Here is a 21,336-nt window from a genome sequence, read left to right as displayed (position 1 = left end):
GTCTGAATGTTGCTGTTGACCATTTTTTGCTTGGAGATGCTCTTGAGCTTGAAACACACACAACAAGACCGGTGTTAACTAGCGAAATGGTCGGCAGAGTGCCGACACAGCGAGTTTTGACTATCACTTGCACATCTAAAACAACGTCGGAAAGTAACTCGTTCGGCTTTTGAGTCACATAAAGTATGTGCGTTAATTTTGACGCCACTAGCTCTGCATGTTGTCATGCAATTTCTTTACCTCTCAGAAATGATTATGACATAAAAGTGAAGTACGTGACGAGTGTGACGTTAGGAAAACATTAGGCATCATGGAGAGATTCTGTATGGGACCACCCAACACAAACGAGCACTGTGTGACGTGCTACCCGGCAGGTATTCACCGAGGTAGCCGGCTAGCTCAGTCGGTAGAGCGTCAGACTCTTAATCCCAGGGTCGTGGGTTCGAGCCAGACGCCGGGCGGAACGGAATTTTGTTCCGCTGCAGGTGTAAATTACCGTTTTTCTGATTAACGAGATTTAATGGAAATAGCAACTTTAAACTTTGCCTACGTCTCTGTCAGTCGCAACGAAGCTGTATTTGAAGGTGAAGGTGATTTTGTAGACATGTGTGAAAGACATGTTCTGAAATGCAAGTGTTGTTGTTTGGAGAGCACATCGGTTACGTGTCAGATGTGTAGTCAAGCAGTAATTTGTCACCATAGCTGCAAATATTAGCCGGTAATATGAAGTGTTGTCAGCTAAAGTCTGATGATGCAGACGACCGTAAGGACGAAGTACCCAAGAGTACCGCTAGGCCGCGCCTCTTTAGCTCAGTGGTAGAGCACTGGTCTAATAAACCAGGGGTCGTAAGTTCCATCCTCACAGGAGAAAGATGAATTTTGGAAATCAGTTGCGCGTCGTGGCCGTATAGCAAACAGTACCTGTGATGACGAACAATTAGCGACAGGCGTTTTTTTAAGAATCACTCTCAGATGCGATTAAGGCGAATGGCGCAGATAAAGCATTTGCCAAAGCGGTACAGCATAAGGTGGGACGAGGCAGTCTGAATTACATTTTATAGATGTATTTCTCACATATCTCAGAGCCTCTCGCGATATTCGTCGTCGTCGTCGTCGTCGTCGTCGCCGCCGCCGCTTCTGCAGAAGTAGCAAATGGCAATCGTAGCAAATGCGGCGAGGGTCGCCCTGCCTTCGATTCCGAATGCACAAAGTGTGTGGTCTTGTTTCTCAGTCTATATTTGGTCGGTCTCGTCAGAGGTTGAATGTAACGAATGGGTGGGAAAGAGCAAGGGGCAGCTGCTGTGTAGAACGAAAACACAAATCCTCAGGGGTGTGAGCGTTTCGAGATGAGTCGTATACATGTAAATGTTGGTCGTCAGTGACCGTGTGGCCTAATGGATAAGGCGTCGGACTTCGGATCTGAAGATTACAGGTTCGAATGCTGTCACGCTTGTGTTTTTCCAGTTCTGAAAAAGAAACATAACGTTTTAATGTAGCAATTGAGCAGTACGAAACCGTCTGAATGTTGCTGTTGACCATTTTTTGCTTGGAGATGCTCTTGAGCTTGAAACACACACAACAAGACCGGTGTTAACTAGCGAAATGGTCGGCAGAGTGCCGACACAGCGAGTTTTGACTATCACTTGCACATCTAAAACAACGTCGGAAAGTAACTCGTTCGGCTTTTGAGTCACATAAAGTATGTGCGTTAATTTTGACGCCACTAGCTCTGCATGTTGTCATGCAATTTCTTTACCTCTCAGAAATGATTATGACATAAAAGTGAAGTACGTGACGAGTGTGACGTTAGGAAAACATTAGGCATCATGGAGAGATTCTGTATGGGACCACCCAACCCAAACGAGTACTGTGTGACGTGCTACCCGGCAGGTATTCACCGAGGTAGCCGGCTAGCTCAGTCGGTAGAGCGTCAGACTCTTAATCCCAGGGTTGTGGGTTCGAGCCAGACGCTGGGCGGAACGGAATTTTGTTCCGCTGCAAGTGTAAATTACCGTTTTTCTGATTAACGAGATTTAATGGAAATAGCAACTTTAAACTTTGCCTGCGTCTCTGTCAGTCGCAAGGAAGCTGTATTTGAAGGTGAAGGTGATTTTGTAGACATGTGTGAAAGACATGTTCTGAAATGCAAGTGTTGTTGTTTGGAGAGCACATCGGTTACGTGTCAGATGTGTAGTCAAGCAGTAATTTGTCGCCATAGCTGCAAATATTAGCTGGTAATATGAAGTGTTGTCAGCTAAAGTCTGATGATGCAGACGACCGTAAGGACGAAGTACCCAAGAGTACCGCTAGGCCGCGCCTCTTTAGCTCAGTGGTAGAGCACTGGTCTAATAAACCAGGGGTCGTAAGTTCCATCCTCACAGGTGAAAGATGAAATTTGGAAATCAGTTGCGCGTCGTGGCCGTATAGCAAACAGTACCTGTGATGACGAACAATTAGCGACAGGCGTTTTTTTAAGAATCACTCTCAGATGCGATTAAGGCGAATGGCGCAGATAAAGCATTTGCCAAAGCGGTACAGCATAAGGTGGGACGAGGCAGTCTGAATTACATTTTATAGATGTATTTCTCACATATCTCAGAGCCTCTCGCGATATTCGTCGTCGTCGTCGTCGTCGTCGTCGTCGTCGTCGTCGTCGCCGCCGCCGCTTCTGCAGAAGTAGCAAATGGCAATCGTAGCAAATGCGGCGAGGGACGCCCTGCCTTCGATTCCGAATGCACAAAGTGTGTGGTCTTGTTTCCCAGTCTATATTTGGTCCGTCACGTAAGAGGTTGAATGTAACGAATGGGTGGGAAAGAGCAAGGGCAGCGGCTGTGTAGAACGAAAATACAAATTATCAGGGGTGTGAGCGTTTCGAGATGAGTCATATACCAGTTGCACCTGGTCGTCAGTGACCGTGTGGCCTAATGGATAGGTTCCGCTTGAGACGCGACAGCGATCGGACGTGCTGTGTTTTCGATCCGCCGTTACCCTCGGGTTGTTAATATTTACCTTCTGTGTGTGAGGTTTCTTTGTCTTCTGTTTTTCGTTGTTTCTTTGCCTGAGTGTTTGTTTTGTGTCTTGCGTTGTATTGCGGCTTTTGCAGCATTAATTAAGTGTTATGGCTTCCCGGTTGTTTCCGCGGAAGTGTACTCTCAGTTTTCAGTTTAACAAGGCTACCAGGAATGTCCAACCGACATCGTTGGAAATTCACGAATGGATTGTGGACACGATTGGCATTACATCGGACCAGGTACATACGGCGTATTTTGATACAGAATTACACTGCTTTTTTGTGAAATTGTTGAACCCGGTTTTGCTGGATAAGATATTACTTAAACATGGTGAGCAAGTGTCGTTCCGTCATAGGGATGGTTCTGTTAGCAGTGTTATTGTCTCAAATGCTGAAATTACGTATACCAAAGTTCGGGTTTATAATTCACCTCCTGAAGTTGACAACAGCTATCTTAAGGAAGCTTTGCTTGGTTATGGTACTGTTCGGTCAATTCGAAATGAACGTTGGTCTGCACAACATAAGCTGCAATGTTATAATGGTGTCAGATCAGTTGAAATGCATATTAAGTCTAATATACCGTCCCATCTGGTTGTATGCGGTTATCGTGTACATCTTACATATGAGGGACAGCTTGGTACATGTTTCCTATGTAATGAACATGGTCATGTTCGAGCTAGTTGCCCTAAGCGGGTATTTGTGCTTAAAAATGGCCTAGCGCAGCGCCGCAAATTAACGGTTGCCGATCTTGTGCCAGCAGCTTCCTCTACTGTTTCCTATCTGCCTCCTGCAGTAGCTTCTTCACAACAGGTGTCACCCTCCCCTGATGCAGGTTTTCCTCCGCTACCCACTCGCCCAGACGTATCGGCTGCTCCTATACCGATTCTGTCTGTTACCAACAACAAACGCCGTCGTGCTAGTGATACCGGTAGCACTGATGACGAAGATGCTGTTTCGCAGCCGGTTTGCGAATCTGATGAGAGAATTCCAGAATCTCCCATGCCTGTTTCGGATTCTGTTCCCGCTGTGCCTCCTGCTTTGCCTGATGACGTCAAACTTGCTGCCAGGCCGTCGGCGCAAGAGCCACAACATTCGGTCGAGGTGTTGTTGACATCCCCACCGCCACAGGCATCACAACATGTTGACGACACTTCGGTGGAGACGGCTGTTTGTCGGAAAACCGCTCCTAGAACTGCGCGCTCCGCATTAGCAGACTCCAAACCTATCTTACCACCTCCTACACTTCCAATACCTACACATTCTGAAACCGATACCGATGTTCCTGATGCAGTTTTCCCTTGATGGCTCCTCCTTCTGACTCCTCTCGCCCTGCTAATCCTTCGGACGCTTTGGTTGACGTGCCTGATCTCGAACCCCCCACTCCGCCTGCTCTTGAATCTGGTGTGCATCAGATACGTCGTCGGGTGAAAGTGCCCTCCAATCTCCACGCGGTGCGGAAGAAACATAAGCATGCGAAAGACGACTCTGATTCCGTTGATTCTGGACAATCACCAAAGCCATGTCTGATGTTGATGTTATGGATGTAGTTGCTTCTAGTGTGGTGTAATTTGGGTTCATTTCTCATTTTTTGGTTGATGTTGCAGGCGTACACGTTTATTACCTTAAATATAAATGGCATTCAATCTGCTCTGAACTTAGCGTCTCTGCAGCAGTTTATTTATGACTCTGCAGCTGATATTGTTTTCCTGCAGGAAGTCTCCGTTGCACACCTGTTTGTTCCTGGTTTTCGTACTATTATAAATTTTGCACCTGAGTTTTCTGCAGGTACTGCTTTCCTAATTCGTGACGGTATCCCCGTTACCGAAATTGAGCTTTTAGACTCGGGACGGGGCATTGGTTGTCGGTTATTTGACACGACCTTGGTTAACATTTACGCCCCCTCTGGTTCTAGCAAGCGGCAGGAAAGGTCTCGTTTTTATAAAGAGGATCTGATTTACCTTCTACGAAAAAATCCGGCGACCTTGATATTGGGGGGCGATTTTAATTGTGTGTTACAAGCTAAAGACCAATCCCCTCATTTTAATTATTGTTTCGAGCTACGTTCTCTTGTACGTCAATTACGACTACGCGATGCGTGGGAGGTTAAACACCCCACTTTAGTTAAATTTACATTTTTTTACTGCCACCTCAAGTAGTCGACTTGACCGATTGTATATTTCTGATCCCCTTAGTGTTTCTGTTTTAGATATAGATGTTATTCCAGCAAGTTTTACGGATCATTGTGCCCTTGCTGTTATAATTAATTTGGAGCGTCAACCTCTTAAACTTTATAGGCCGCTGTGGAAATTAAATGTCTCCTTGCTCGATGACCCTGACATCGAACCTCTAATACAGACGGCGTGGGACATTTGTTTACGTTCTCTGCGATACTATCCGTCTAAGCTTCATTGGTGGATCCACTGTGTGAAGCCAAAACTACGTCGCACTTTAATGTCCTACAGTTATAATAGAGCGCGAGATCTGAAACTGACTTTTGAGTATTACTATTCGGTGCTTCGCGAACTTTATGATAATTCTACAATGACATGTGCCCACCTTTCTGAGATTCGGAAAATTAAGGCCAAGCTTCTTAGTATTAAGGGGCTTCAGATGGAAGGATTGAAGATTAAATCTAAACCACCGTCCACGTTAGCACATGAAATGACTTCTATGTACCATCTGTTTCGTCACCACAAGAACCGTCGACGTGTATTGATTGACGGCCTTATGGCAGCTGATGGTCGCCGGCTTACCTTACAGAATCAAATAACCCATGAACTTACCTGCTACTATGAGACGTTATATACTGCGGCTGATTCTGATCCGATTGATGTTGACGAGATTTTAACTGCTATCCCACCAGTTTTAACAGAGGACCATAATGAGAAATTTTTAGCTCCTTTTACTGCAGACGAAATTTCAGCTTTCATTGCTTGTTCAGCATCTCACAATTCTCCTGGTCCTGATGGCCTACCTAAGGAGTTTTTTGTTAGTTTTGGCCTATTATAGGGCCTGTTTTTACGGATATTGTGAATGAAATCTTGAATGGTGGCACAATTCCAGCCAATTTCAAGAGAGGTACGGTTGTCCTGATACCAAAATCTGCTGGTTTGAAGACAGCTAGTGACTTTCGTCCTTTAACCCTTTTAAATTTTGACTATAAGACGGCCGCTAGGGCTGTTAATGCACGTCTATCCCTCTTGCTTACACCTGTGATACCTCCTTGTCAAAGCTGCTTTCCAGGGCGCTCCATATTGACGTCTCTGGCGGGGTGTCCTGATGTCGTGTCGATTGTCGCTGTCACCAATATTTCCTGTGCGCTTTTATTTGTTGATTTTAGTAAGGCCTTTGATCGTGTGTCCCATTCGTTTTTAGAGCTTCTGCTGCACCGGCTCGGTTTTAATGAACAGGCGCTGCTGGTACTTAAGAATATGACGACTGGCATTTCTGCTAAGATTGACATTAATGGCCAGCTAACAAAGGTCATTGATAATCAACGTGGCTTCCCGCAAGGTAGTCCTTTATCCATGACCCTTTATGCTCTCTCCCTTCAACCACTCCTCACACGTCTCAACTCGACACTTCGTGGTCTTACGATCTCTGGGGTTAACCAGACGGCAACGGCTTATGTTGATGATTTGGTTGTTTTGCTTCGTTCCACCGCAGAAGTGCCGCAGTTGAAAATGGAACTCGATAAATTTTCTGCGGCCTCAGGTTCTCGTATCAATCCCCGTAAAAGCAAGCTCCTGAATTTGCGGGGCTTTGAACGTGTGGTTGCTACGTGGGTTACAGCTGTTGAACACTATACTCATTTAGGTATCTATCTTGAACGTTGTCCTCTTCGGATGGCTGCAAAAAATTGGCAAGTGGCCATTTCCAAGCTGCAAGGTGTTTTATTAGAACACTCATGGCGTTCGATACCGCTACTGCAAAAAAAGCGTGTATTAGACACTTATGTTTTATGTAAAGTATATTACGTTGCTCAGCTGTTTCCGCTTCCCCGAATGCAGGGTGCAAAAATGGTCCAGCTTATTAACAGATATATTTGGCGGGGGCATATTTTTAAATTACGTTGTGATGTTCTTACGAAGCCGCGTCTTGAGGGCGGCTTGTCGTTCACCGATGTCCGTCTCAAGGCTGCTGCCCTTTATGTTAAGCGAACCCTCCATCTTTTATTATCTGAGTCCCCGACTGTTACTTCGCAATTATTCCATGTCGTTCGTCCTGCGAGCTTGTCACCGCCCATTAACGTTGGGCCTCTAAATGCGAAGCTACGGCATGTTCGGGACTTCTACATTGAGATTAGTTACCTAGACCTCCACTTACAACGTCGTCCTGTTATTACTACGCTAACCCTGCTTGACAAATGGCACCGGTCGTCTTCTTCCAACCCGATTGTTTTGCATTATACCAGTTTTAATTGGCGTAACATATGGACGAATATTAGCTTACCCGTTCATTCAGCAGCTGTTGCGTCCCTATGGTATAAGGTAGTTAATCAGCTGATTCCTACGAACGAACGCCTTCATCGTATAGGTTTATGTGTCTCTCCGCTTTGTCAAACGTGTGGTTGTGTTGATACACCACAACACCGATTTACCTGCGCTGACCGTCATCGCATGTGGCACTGGCTGCGCCGACAATTGGCTTTACTCACCAGGAGCTCAGAATCGGCATTTAAGACTGATATTATCTGCTGGCCGGACACGGTTTTTTATCCCCGGACCAAGAACAACACCGTTATGTGGCTTCTTGGCCGTTACATTTTTGCAGTGTTTGATGATCATGGTATTACCGATTTTATTTCGTTTACTGGTTACATGCTTCATGAGTACTGGACGTAAAAGTCTTTCCCACATCTTAAGAGGGACTTTGCGAATATGCTTACTATTGTTTTCGAAAAGCAGGGAGTTGGTTAGGTTTCAATTTCTATTGATCGCTCCTGCGCCTGAATCATTAATGGAACCGGTATAGGGGCATACTGAGCTAACTTCATGACAGGGAAGACATTCTCGCTAGTTCTTAGGTACAATCTTGGCAGAAAGGCAAAATAACTCTTTAGATAGACAACGCTTCATAAGTCCCGTGTTCACATATAAGTATCATAAGGCGTCGGAATTCGGATCTGAAGATTACTGGTTCGAATGCTGTCACGCTCGTGTTTTATCACTTCTGAAAAAGAAACATACCGTTTTAATGTAGCAATTGAGCAGTACGAAACCGTCTGAATGTTGCTGTTGACCATTTTCTGCTTTGAGATGCTCTTGAGCTTGAAACACACACAACAAGACCGGTGTTAACTAGCGAAATGTTCGGCAGAATGAAGACACGGAGAGCTTTCACTGGCACTTGCACATCTAAAACAACGTCAGAAAGTAACTCGTTCGCCTTTTGAGTCACATCAAGTATGAGTGTTAATTTTGACGCCACTAGCTCTGCAGGTTGTCATGCAATTCCTTTACCTCTCAGAAAAGATTATGAATAAAAAGTGAAGTACGTGACGAGTGTGACGTTAGGAAAACATTAGGCAGCATGGAGGGTTTCTGTATGATACCACCCAACCCAAACGAGTACTGTGTGACGTCCTACGCGGCAAGTATTCACTGAAGCAGCCTGGCTAGCTCAGTCGGTAGAGCATAAGATTCTTAATCTCAGGGTCGTGTGTTCGAGCCCCACACTGGGCGGAACGGAATTTAGTTCGGCTGCAGATGTAATTTACCCTTTTTCTTATTAACGTGATGTAATGGAAATAGCAACTTTAAACTTTGCTTACGTCTCTGACAGTCGCAAATAAACTGTATTTGAAGGTGAAGGTGATTTTGTAGACATGTGTGAAAGACATGTTCTGAAATGCAAGTGTTGTTGTTTGGAGAGAACATCGGTTATATGTCAGATGTGTGGCCAAGCAGTAATGGGTCGCCATAGCTGCAAATATTAGTCGGTAATATGAAGTGTTGTCAGCTGAAGTCTGATGATCCAGACGACCGTAAGGACGAAGTACGCAAAAGTACCGCTAGGCCGCGCCTCTTTAGCTCAGTGGTAGAGCACTGGTATAGTAAACAAAGGGTCGTGAGTTCCATCCTCAAAACAATTAGCGACATGCCTTTTATTAAGAATTACTCTCAGATGTGATTAAGGCGAATGGCGCAGATAAAGCCTTTGCCAAAGCGGTACAGCATAAGGTGGGACGAGGCAGTCTGAATTACATTTTATAGATGTATTTCTCACATATGTCAGAGCCTCTCGCGGTCGTCGTCGTAGTCGTCGTCGTCATCGTCGTCGCCGCCGCCGCTTCTGCAGAAGTAGCAAAAGGCAATCGTGGCAAATGCAGCGAGGCACGCCCTGCCTTCGATTCCGTATGCACAAAGTGTGTGGTCTTGTTTCGCAGTCTATATTTGGTCGGTCCCGTAAGAGGTTGAATGTAACGAATGGGTGGGAAAGAGCAAGGGCAGCGGCTGTGTAGAACGAAAACACAAATTATCAGGGGTGTGAGCGTTTCGAGATGAGTCATATACAAGTTGCACTTGGTCGTCAGTGACTGTGTGGCCTAATGGATAAGGCGTCGGACTTCGGATCTGAAGATTACAGGTTCGAATGCTGTCACGCTCGTGTTTTATCAGTTCTGAAAAAGAAACATACCGTTTTAATGTAGCATTTGAGCAGTACGAAACCGTCTGAATGTTGCTGTTGACCATTTTCTGCTTGGAGATGATCATGAGCTTGAAACACACACTACAAGACCGGTGTTAACTAGCGAAATGGTCGGCAGAGTGCCGTCACCGCGAGTTTCCACTGGCACTTGCACATCTAAAACAACGTCGGAAAGTAACTCGTTCGCCTTTTGAGTCACATCAAGTATGAGTGTTAATTTTGACGCCACTAGCTCTGCAGGTTGTCATGCAATTCCTTTACCTCTCAGAAATGATTATGAAATAAAAGTGAAGTACGTGACGAGTGTGACGTTAGGAAAACATTAGGCAGCATGGAGAGATTCTGTATGGGACCACCCAACCCAAACGACTACTGTGTGACGTGCTGCCCGGCAAGTATTCACCGAAGCAGCCAGGCTAGCTCAGTCGGTAGAGCATGAGATTCTTAATGTCAGGGTCGTTGGTTCGAGCTCCACGCTGGGCGGAACGGAAATTTGTTCCGCTGCAGATGTAAATTACCGTTTTTCTGATTAACGTGATGTAATGGAAATAGCAACTTTAAACTTTGCCTACGTCTCTGTCAGTCGCAAGGAAACTGTATTTGAAGGTGAAGGTGATTTTGTAGACTTGTGTGAAAGACATGTTCTGAAATGCAAGTGTTGTTGTTTGGAGAGGACATCGGTTACGTGTCAGATGTGTAGCCAAGCAGTAATGGGTCGCCATAGCTGCAAATATTAGTCGGTAATATGAAGTGTTGTCAGCTGAAGTCTGATGATCCAGACGACCGTAAGGACGAAGTACGCAAAAGTACCGCTAGGCCGCGCCCATTGAGCTCAGTGGTAGAGCACTGGACTAGTAAACCAAGGGTCGTGAGTTCCTTCCTCAAAGGAAGAAGTCGAATTTTGGAAATCAGTTGCGCGTCGTGGCCGTATAGCTAACAGTATCTGTGATGACGAACAATTAGCGACATGCCTTTTATTAAGAATTACTCTCAGATGTGATAAAGGCGAATGGCGCAAATAAAGCCTTTGCCAAAGCGGTACAGCGAAAGGTGGGACGAGGCAGTCTGAATTACATTTTATAGATGTATTTCTCACATATGTCAGAGCCTCTCGCGGTCGTCGTCGTAGTCGTCGTCGTCATCGTCGTCGCCGCCGCCGCTTCTGCAGAAGTAGCAAAAGGCAATCGTGGCAAATGCAGCGAGGCACGCCCTGCCTTCGATTCCGTATGCACAAAGTGTGTGGTCTTGTTTCGCAGTCTATATTTGGTCGGTCCCGTAAGAGGTTGAATGTAACGAATGGGTGGGAAAGAGCAAGGGCAGTGGCTGTGTAGAACGAAAACACAAATTATCAGGGGTGTGAGCGTTTCGAGATGAGTCATATACAAGTTGCACTTGGTCGTCAGTGACTGTGTGGCCTAATGGGTAAGGCGTCGGACTTCGGATCTTAAGATTACAGGTTCGAATGCTGTCACGCTCGTGTTTTATCAGTTCTGAAAAATAAACATACCGTTTTAATGTAGCATTTGAGCAGTACGAAACCGTCTGAATGTTGCTGTTGACCATTTTCTGCTTGGAGATGCTCTTGAGCTTGAAACACACACTACAAGACCGGTGTTAACTAGCGAAATGGTCGGCAGAGTGCCGTCACCGCGAGTTTCCACTGGCACTTGCACATCTAAAACAACGTCGGAAAGTAACTCGTTCGCCTTTTGAGTCACATCAAGTATGGGTGTTAATTTTGACGCCACTAGCTCTGCAGGTAGTCATGCAATTCCTTTACCTCTCAGAAATGATTATGAAATAAAAGTGAAGTACGTGACGAGTGTGACGTTAGGAAAACATTAGGCAGCGTGTAGAGATTCTGTATGGGACCACCCAACCCAAACGAGTACTGTGTGATGTGCTGCCCGGCAAGTATTTACTGAAGCAGCCGGGCTAGCTCAGTCGGTAAAGCATGAGACCCTTAATTTCAGGGTCGTGGGTTCGAGCCCCGCGCTGGGTGGAACGGAATTTTGTTCCGCTGCAGATGTAAATTACCGTTTTTCTGATTAACGTGATGTAATGGAAATAGCAACTTTAAACTTTGCCTACGTCTCTGTCAGTCGCAAGGAAACTGTATTTGAAGGTTAAGGTGATATTGTAGACATGTGTGAAAGACATGTTCTGAAATGCAAGTGTTGTTGTTTGGAGAGGACATCGGTTACGTGTCAGATGTGCAGCCAAGCAGTAATGGGTCGCCATAGCTGCAAATATTAGTCGGTAATATGAAGTGTTGTCAGCTGAAGTCTGATGATCCAGACGACCGTAAGGACGAAGTACGCAAAAGTGCCGCTCGGCCGCGCCCCTTTAGCTCAGTGGTAGAGCACTGGACTAGTAAACCAAGGCGCGTGAGTTCCATCCTCAAAGGAAGAAGTCGAATTTTGGAAATCAGTTGCGCGTCGTGGCCGTATAGCAAACAGTATCTGTGATGACGAACAATTAGCGACAAGCCTTTTATTAAGAATTACTTTCAGATGTGATTAAGGCGAATGGCGCAGATAAAGCCTTTGCCAAAGCGGTACAGCATAAGGTGGGACGAGGCAGTCTGAATTACATTTTATAGATGTATTTCTCACATATGTCAGAGCCTCTCGCGGTCGTCGTCGTCGTCGTCGTCGCCGCCGCCGCTTCTGCAGAAGTAGCAAATGGCCATCGTGGCAAATGCGGCGAGGCACGCCCTGCCTTCGATTCCGTATGCACAAAGTGTGTGGTCTTGTTTCCCAGTCTATATTTGGTCGGTCACGTAAGAGGTTGAATGTAACGAATGGGTGGGAAAGAGCAAGGGCAGCGGCTGTGTAGAACGAAAACACAAATTATCAGGGGTGTGAGCGTTTCGAGATGAGTCATATACCAGTTGCACCTGGTCGTCAGTGACCGTGTGGCCTAATGGATAGGTTCTGCTTGAGACGCGACAGCGATCGGACGTGCTGTGTATTCGATCCGCCGTTACCCTCGGGATGTTAATATTTACCTTCTGTGTGTGAGGTTTCTTTGTCTTCTGTTTTTCGTTGTTTCTTTGCCTGAGTGTTTGTTTTGTGTCTTGCGTTGTATTGCGGCTTTTGCAGCATTAATTAAGTGGTATGGCTTCCCGGTTGTTTCCGCGGAAGTGTACTCTCAGTTTTCAGTTTAACAAGGCTACCAGGAATGTCCAACCGACATCGTTGGAAATTCACGAATGGATTGTGGACACGATTGGCATTACATCGGACCAGGTACATACGGCGTATTTTGATACAGAATTACACTGCTTTTTTGTGAAATTGTTGAACCCGGTTTTGCTGGATAAGTTATTACTTAAACATGGTGAGCAAGTGTCGTTCCGTCATAGGGATGGTTCTGTTAGCAGTGTTACTGTCTCAAATGCTGAAATTACGTATACCACAGTTCGGGTTTACTATTCACCTCCTGAGGTTGACAACAGCTATCTTAAGGAAGCTTTGCTTGGTTATGGTACTGTTCAGTCAATTCGAAATGAACGTTGGTCTGCACAACATAAGCTGCAATGTTATAATGGTGTCAGATCAGTTGAAATGCATATTAAGTCTAATATACCGTCCCATCTGGTTGTATGCGGTTATCGTGTACATCTTACATATGAGGGACAGCTTGGTACATGTTTCCTATGTAATGAACATGGTCATGATCGAGCTAATTGCCCTAAGCGGGTATTTGTGCTTAAAAATGGCCTAGCACAGCGCCGCAAATTAACGGTTGCCGATCTTGTGCCAGCAGCTTCCTCTACTGTTTCCTATCTGCCTCCTGCAGTAGCTTCTTCACAACAGGTGTCACCCTCCCCTGATGCAGGTTTTCCTCTGCTACCCACTCGCCCAGACGTATCGGCTGCTCCTATACCGATTCCGTCTGTTACCAACAGCAAACGCCGTCGTGCTAGTGATACCGGTAGCACTGATGACGAAGCTGCTGTTTTGCAGCCGGTTTGCGAATCTGATGAGAGAATTCCAGAATCTCCCATGCCTGTTTCGGATTCTGTTCCCGCTGTGCCTCCTGCTTTGCCTGATGACGTCGAACTTGCTGCCAGGCCGTCGGCGCAAGAGCCACAACATTCGGTCGAGGTGTTGTTGACATCCCCACCGCCACAGGCATCACAACATGTTGACGACACTTCGGTGGAGACGGCTGTTTGTCGGAAAACCGCTCCTGGAACTGCGCGCTCCGCATTAGCAGACTCCAAACCTATCTTACCACCTCCTACACTTCCAATACCTACACATTCTGAAACCGGTGCCGATGTTCCTGATGCAGTTTTCCCTTGATGGCTCCTCCTTCTGACTCCTCTCGCCCTGCTAATCCTTCGGACGCTTTGGTTGACGTGCCTGATCTCGACCCCCCCTCTCCGCCTGCTCTTGAATCTGGTGTGCATCAGATATGTCGTCGGGTGAAAGTGCCCTCCAATCTCCACGCGGTGCGGAAGAAACATAAGCATGCGAAAGACGACTCTGATTCCGTTGATTCTGGACAATCACCCTCTGACATGTCTGATGTTGATGATATGGATGTAGTTGCTTCTAGTGTGGTGTAATTTGGGTTCATTTCTCATTTTTTGGTTGATGTTGCAGGCGTACACGTTTATTACCTTAAATATAAATGGCATTCAATCTGCTCTGAAGTTAGCGTCTCTGCAGCAGTTTATTTATGACTCTGCAGCTGATATTGTTTTCCTGCAGGAAGTCTCCGTTGCACACCTGTTTGTTCCTGGTTTTCGTACTATTATAAATTTTGCACCTGAGTTTTCTGCAGGTACTGCTTTCCTAATTCGTGACGGTATCCCCGTTACCGAAATTGAGCTTTTAGACTCGGGACGGGGCATTGGTTGTCGGTTATTTGACACGACCTTGGTTAACATTTACGCCCCCTCTGGTTCTAGCAAGCGGCAGGAAAGGTCTCGTTTTTATAAAGAGGATCTGATTTACCTTCTACGAAAAAATCCGGCGACCTTGATATTGGGGGGCGATTTTAATTGTGTGTTACAAGCTAAAGACCAATCCCCTCATTTTAATTATTGTTTCGAGCTACGTTCTCTTGTACGTCAATTACGACTACGCGATGCGTGGGAGGTTAAACACCCCACTTTAGTTAAATTTACATTTTTTACTGCCACCTCAAGTAGTCGACTTGACCGATTGTATATTTCTGATCCCCTTAGTGTTTCTGTTTTAGATGTAGATGTTATTCCAGCCAGTTTTACGGATCATTGTGCCCTAGCTGTTATAATTAATTTGGAGCGTCAACCTCTTAAACTTTATAGGCCGCTGTGGAAATTAAATGTCTCCTTGCTCGATGACCCTGACATCGAACCTCTAATACAGACGGCGTGGGACATTTGTTTACGTTCTCTGCGATACTATCCGTCTAAGCTTCATTGGTGGATCCACTGTGTGAAGCCAAAACTACGTCGCACTTTAATGTCCTACAGTTATAATAGAGCGCGAGATCTGAAACTGACTTTTGAGTATTACTATTCGGTGCTTCGCGAACTTTATGATAATTCTACAATGACATGTGCCCACCTTTCTGAGATTCGGAAAATTAAGGCCAAGCTTCTTAGTATTAAGGGGCTTCAGATGGAAGGATTGAAGATTAAATCTAAACCACCGTCCACGTTAGCACATGAAATGACTTCTATGTACCATCTGTTTCGTCACCACAAGAACCGTCGACGTGTATTGATTGACGGCCTTATGGCAGCTGATGGTCGCCGGCTTACCTTACAGAATCAAATAACCCATGAACTTACCTGCTACTATGAGACGTTATATACTGCGGCTGATTCTGATCCGATTGATGTTGACGAGATTTTAACTGCTATCCCACCAGTTTTAACAGAGGACCATAATGCGAAATTTTTAGCTCCTTTTACTGCAGACGAAATTTCAGCTTTCATTGCTTGTTCAGCATCTCACAATTCTCCTGGTCCTGATGGCCTACCTAAGGAGTTTTTTGTTAGTTTTGGCCTATTATAGGGCCTGTTTTTACGGATATTGTGAATGAAATCTTGAATGGTGGCACAATTCCAGCCAATTTCAAGAGAGGTACGGTTGTCCTGATACCAAAATCTGCTGGTTTGAAGACAGCTAGTGACTTTCGTCCTTTAACCCTTTTAAATTTTGACTATAAGACGGCCGCTAGGGCTGTTAATGCACGTCTATCCCTCTTGCTTACACCTGTGATACCTCCTTGTCAAAGCTGCTTTCCAGGGCGCTCCATATTGACGTCTCTGGCGGGGTATCGTGATGTCGTGTCGATTGTCGCTGTCACCAATATTTCCTGTGCGCTTTTATTTGTTGATTTTAGTAAGGCCTTTGATCGTGTGTCCCATTCGTTTTTAGAGCTTCTGCTGCACCGGCTCGGTTTTAATGAACAGGCGCTGCTGGTACTTAAGAATATGACGACTGGCATTTCTGCTAAGATTGACATTAATGGCCAGCTAACAAAGGTCATTGATAATCAACGTGGCTTCCCGCAAGGTAGTCCTTTATCCATGACCCTTTATGCTCTCTCCCTTCAACCACTCCTCACACGTCTCAACTCGACACTTCGTGGTCTTACGATCTCTGGGCTTAACCAGACGGCAACGTCTTATGCTGATGATTTGGTTGTTTTGCTTCGTTCCACCGCAGAAGTGCCGCAGTTGAAAATGAAACTCGATAAATTTTCTGCGGCCTCAGGTTCTCGTATCAATCCCCGTAAAAGCAAGCTCCTGAATTTGCGGGGCTTTGAACGTGTGGTTGCTACGTGGGTTACAGCTGTTGAACACTATACTCATTTAGGTATCTATCTTGAACGTTGTCCTCTTCGGATGGCTGCAAAAAATTGGCAAGTGGCCATTTCCAAGCTGCAAGGTGTTTTATTAGAACACTCATGGCGTTCGATACCGCTACTGCAAAAAAAGCGTGTATTAGACACTTATGTTTTATGTAAAGTATATTACGTTGCTCAGCTGTTTCCGCTTCCCCGAATGCAGGGTGCAAAAATGGTCCAGCTTATTAACAGATATATTTGGCGGGGGCATATTTTTAAATTACGTTGTGATGTTCTTACGAAGCCGCGTCTTGAGGGCGGCTTGTCGTTCACCGATGTCCGTCTCAAGGCTGCTGCCCTTTATGTTAAGATGTTAAGCGAACCCTCCATCTTTTATTATCTGAGTCCCCGACTGTTACTTCGCAATTATTCCATGTCGTTCGTCCAGAAAGGTTGCCACCGCCCATTAACGTTGGGCCTCTAAATGCGAAGCTACGGCATGTTCGGGACTTCTACATTGAGATTAGTTACCTAGACCTCCACTTACAACGTCGTCCTGTTATTACTACGCTAACCCTGCTTGACAAATGGCACCGGTCTTCTTCTTCCAACCCGATTGTTTTGCATTATCCCAGTTTTAATTGGCGTAACATATGGACGAATATTAGCTTACCCGTTCATTCAACAGCTGTTGCGTCCCTATGGTATAAGGTAGTTAATCAGCTGATTCCTACGAACGAACGCCTTCATCGTATAGGTTTATGTGTCTCTCCGCTTTGTCAAACGCGTGGTTGTGTTGATACACCCTAACACCGATTTACCTGCGCTGACCGTCATCGCATGTGGCACTGGCTGCGCCGACAATTGGCTTTACTCACCAGGAGCTCAGAATCGGCATTTAAGACTGATATTCTCTGCTGGCCGGACACGGTTTTTTATCCCCGGACCAAGAACAACACCGTTATGTGGCTTCTAGGCCGTTACATTTTTGCAGTGGTTGATGATCATGGTATTACCGATTTTATTTCGTTTACTGGTTACATGCTTCATGAGTACTGGACGCAAAAGTCTTTCCCACACCTTAAGAGGGACTTTGCGAATATGCTTACTATTGTTTTCGAAAAGCAGGGAGTTAGTTAAGTTTCAATTTCTATTGATCGCTCCTGCGCCTGAATCATTAATGGAACCGGTATAGGGGCATACTGAGCTAACTTCATGACAGGGAAGACATTCTCGCTAGTTCTTAGGTACAATCTTGGCAGGAAGGCAAAATAATTCTTTAGATAGACAACGCTTCATAAGTCCGGTGTTCACATATAAGTATCATAAGGCGTCGGAATTCGGATCTGAAGATTACTGGTTCGAATGCTGTCATGCTCGTGTTTTATCACTTCTGAAAAAGAAACATACCGTTTTAATGTAGCAATTGAGCAGTACGAAACCGTCTGAATGTTGCTGTTGACCATTTTCTGCTTGGAGATGCTCTTGAGCTTGAAACACACACTACAAGACCGGTGTTAACTAGCGAAATGGTCGGCAGAGTGCCGTCACCGCGAGTATTCACTGGCACTTGCACATCTAAAACAACGTCGGAAAGTAACTCGTTCGCCTTTTGAGTCACATCAAGTATGAGTGTTATTTTTGACGCCACTAGCTCTGCAGGTTGTCATGCAATTCCTTTACCTCTCAGAAATGATTATGAAATAAAAGTGAAGTACGTGACGAGTGTGACGTTAGGAAAACATTAGGCAGCATGGAGAGATTCTATATGGGACCACCCAACCCAAACGAGTACTGTGTGACGTGCTACTCGTCAAGTATTCACCGAAGCAGCCCGGGTAGCTCAGTCGGAAGTTCCGCTTCAGACGCCGTGCAGGGTGTACGTGCCTAGTCTTCCGCTCCGCCGTAGCGTTACGTATAGTCGGATATCGTTTGTTTCGTGTAGTGTTGTACCTTCTGTAAGTTTTTCTCCGTCGTTGTTTCGTTCCTTGTGTTACTTTCTGTGTGTATTTCAGTGTTTTTTGTGTAGCGGTTTAGACCGCGTAGTTTTTGAAAATGTCTTCTCAGGTTATTCCTCGTCAGGCTACAGTTAGTTTTGCTTCCGACAAGTCCACCCGCCATGTGCAACCTAGTTCCCTTGAGATTCATGATTGGTTAGTAGATACCTTTGGCATTAATTCGGATCAGGTGCACACTGCATATTTTGATACAGAACTCTATGTTTTCTTTGTTAAATTTATGGACCCCCTTCAGGTTGATAAAATTATTTCCAAATTTGGTCATCAGGTTCTCTTTCGGCATCGGGATGATTCTGTCAGTACCGTACTGCTTTCAAATGCTTCCATTACGTACACCAGTGTTCGTGTTTACAACCTTCCGCCGGAGGTGGATAATGTGTATCTTAAGGAAGGTTTACTCAAGTATGGTGATGTTAAGAGTATTCGCCTTGAACGCTGGTCCAGCCAACATCGCCTGCAGTGTTACAGTGGCATTCGTTCCGTCGAAATGCACGTGAAGCAGAATATTCCCTCGCACCTGCAGATCGGTGGATATCGTGTCCATGTAACATATAGTGGTCAGGTTGGCACCTGTTTTTTGTGTAATGAGAGTGGCCACGTGCGTACCAACTGTCCGCGGAGGGTTTTTGTGTTAATAAATTCTCTCGAACAGCGTCGCAAGTTAACGGTCGCTGACCTCGTTGCAGGTGGTTCTGCTCTTGGTGTCGAACAGTCCAGTGGTAGTAGCGCCCAGCCGCAGGTTGTGCACGCCCCTCACACAGAATTTCCTCCTTTACGTGCCAAATCTGATGTTGTTCCGTCGGTTCCTCAGGTGGGTGTGCCGCTTTTGAATAATAAACGGCGTCGCGCACAAGATGGAAATAGTACGGATGAGGATCTCCCCGAGATGCCCCAATCCGAGAGACCGACATCCTCCGAGCCACAGAGTAGTGTAGATGCTCCCTGTTCCCCTGAAGTAGCTGTTACGGTAGCGGCTGCTGACGCCCCTCCGGCTTCCGACGCGGCTTCTCTCGAGTCGGCTCGTCGGTCGGACCTGTTGGCGCCGCTTTCCGAACCGACTTCGTTGTCACAACAAGTTGAGTCGCAACAACTTCCTGCTTCGCTGCCCCACACCTCTGCCAGCGGAGCTGCTCCGCTTCCTTCCAACTTAGCAGTTTCTGAGCTTCCTGCTCACGTTTCGCCTCCGTGTAGTCCATGTTTGCCGGAAGCTAATACTGGTGTAGACCAGTCCGTTTCGTCGGATGTTTCCCCCCCGCGACCCCGGACCCTGACTGTGGACCGGCGCGGGTGTTGTCAGATACAGAACGTGATCCTCCTACGTCATCGGCGGCTGCCGCTTCCTTGCCCGTCAGCCGACGCAAGTTGCGCGTTCAGCCGAACGTCAATGCTGTTCGTAAAAAACCGAAACGTAAGGGATCAGCGGAAGGGGGTAGCAGTCCCGCTCCCTCGGATGCCTCCGTCTCCCCTGCTATGGACTGTGATGTTGATGCGTCGGTGTAGGTGATTCTTTCCTAGCTTTTCTCTCCATGGTTCAAGCATACACCTTTCTTACCTTAAATGTTAACCGTATTGAGTCCGACGTTCGCATTGCCTCTTTGCGGCAGTTTCTTTACGACTCCTGTGTGGACGTAGTATTTTTGCAGGAAGTATTGTTTTCTGATCTCTCTCTACCTGGATTTCAAACTGTTTTTAATGTCGCACCGGAGAATTCAACAGGAACTGCTCTTTTCTTTCGAGAAGGTATTCCTATTACTGACATTGAATTCCTTGACTCTGGCCGTGGGATTGGTTGTCGTCTTTTTGATCTCCACCTAGTTGTTTTGTATGCCCCCTCTGGTTCGGGTCGCACTGTGGCTCGATCGCGCTTTTATAAGGAAGAGCTTATTTATCTTTTGCGGAAGAGTCCTCGGAGTCTCCTGCTCGGAGGCGATTTTAATTGTGTTTTACGCCCTGAAGACCAGTCCCCCAATTTTAATTATTGCCGAGATTTACATGACTTGTTTCGTACGATGCACCTGCGTGATGTTTGGGAACACAAATATCCAACCCTGGTGAAATTTACGTATTTTACCGCGTCCTCATGCAGTAGACTCGACAGATTCTACTTCTCTGATTTTTTATGTGATAACATTCTTTCTGTCGATGTTATTCCTACAAGTTTTTCTGACCATTGTGCTTTTACTGCAACTGTAAATCTTAGTCACCAACCAGCAAAACTTTATCGTTCCCAGTGGATGTTAAATGTTTCCCACCTTGCCGACAGTGCCATTGATGAAGTTGTAAGTGCCGTGTGGGAGCGATGTCTTCGCTCCGTCCCGCGTTACCCCTCCTTGCTCGTTTGGTGGACTGCGTTTGCCAAGCCCAAGATTCGTCAGACTTTGATTTTTTACTGTGCCGCAAGGGCGCGTGATTTTAAGAACACGTATGAATTTTACTACTCTGTCCTGCGTGAACTGTATGACGCGGCGGGTCCTTCTCCTCTGCGGATCCATGATGTTCGTCGTATTAAAGCCAAGCTCTTGACCCTCAAACGACGACAGTTGGATGGTCTGCGAGTAAAGTCGAAACCTCACTCTCTTGTTGAAGGTGAACTGACTTCTTTGTACCACCTGCTGCGGCATCAGACTCGACGTCGTCGCTCCTTCATCTCTTCTCTTATGGTGGATGGTGGACGACAGCTTATTGCACAGGAGGATATGACTCGTGCTCTTCATCAGTATTACGCTAGTCTCTGTCCTGCCGATGATTGTGGTGCGTCACTTTCTGATGATGTCCTTGAGGATCTTCCTGCGACGATCACGCCTGACGCGAACGGCGACTTTCTCTGGGAGTTGCAGGTAGATGATGTTTTTGATTTTA

General features: G+C 46.0%; 2 non-coding genes across 2 annotated transcripts; both read left to right on the top strand.

Annotated features, from left to right (window-relative positions):
- The first annotated feature begins 8,621 nt into the window (after positions 1-8,621).
- Trnak-cuu (transfer RNA lysine (anticodon CUU)) lies at positions 8,622-8,694 on the top strand. The gene has a single exon. It is a non-coding gene; the product is annotated as a tRNA-Lys (tRNA).
- A 2,896-nt stretch (positions 8,695-11,590) lies between these two features.
- On the top strand, positions 11,591-11,663 carry Trnak-cuu (transfer RNA lysine (anticodon CUU)). The gene has a single exon. It is a non-coding gene; the product is annotated as a tRNA-Lys (tRNA).
- The last annotated feature ends 9,673 nt before the right edge of the window (positions 11,664-21,336 follow it).

This window comes from Schistocerca gregaria, unplaced genomic scaffold (genome assembly GCF_023897955.1).
Source record: "Schistocerca gregaria isolate iqSchGreg1 unplaced genomic scaffold, iqSchGreg1.2 ptg000066l, whole genome shotgun sequence".
Classification (NCBI taxonomy): domain Eukaryota; kingdom Metazoa; phylum Arthropoda; class Insecta; order Orthoptera; family Acrididae; genus Schistocerca; species Schistocerca gregaria.
This window is presented reverse-complemented; position numbering and strand designations above follow the sequence as displayed.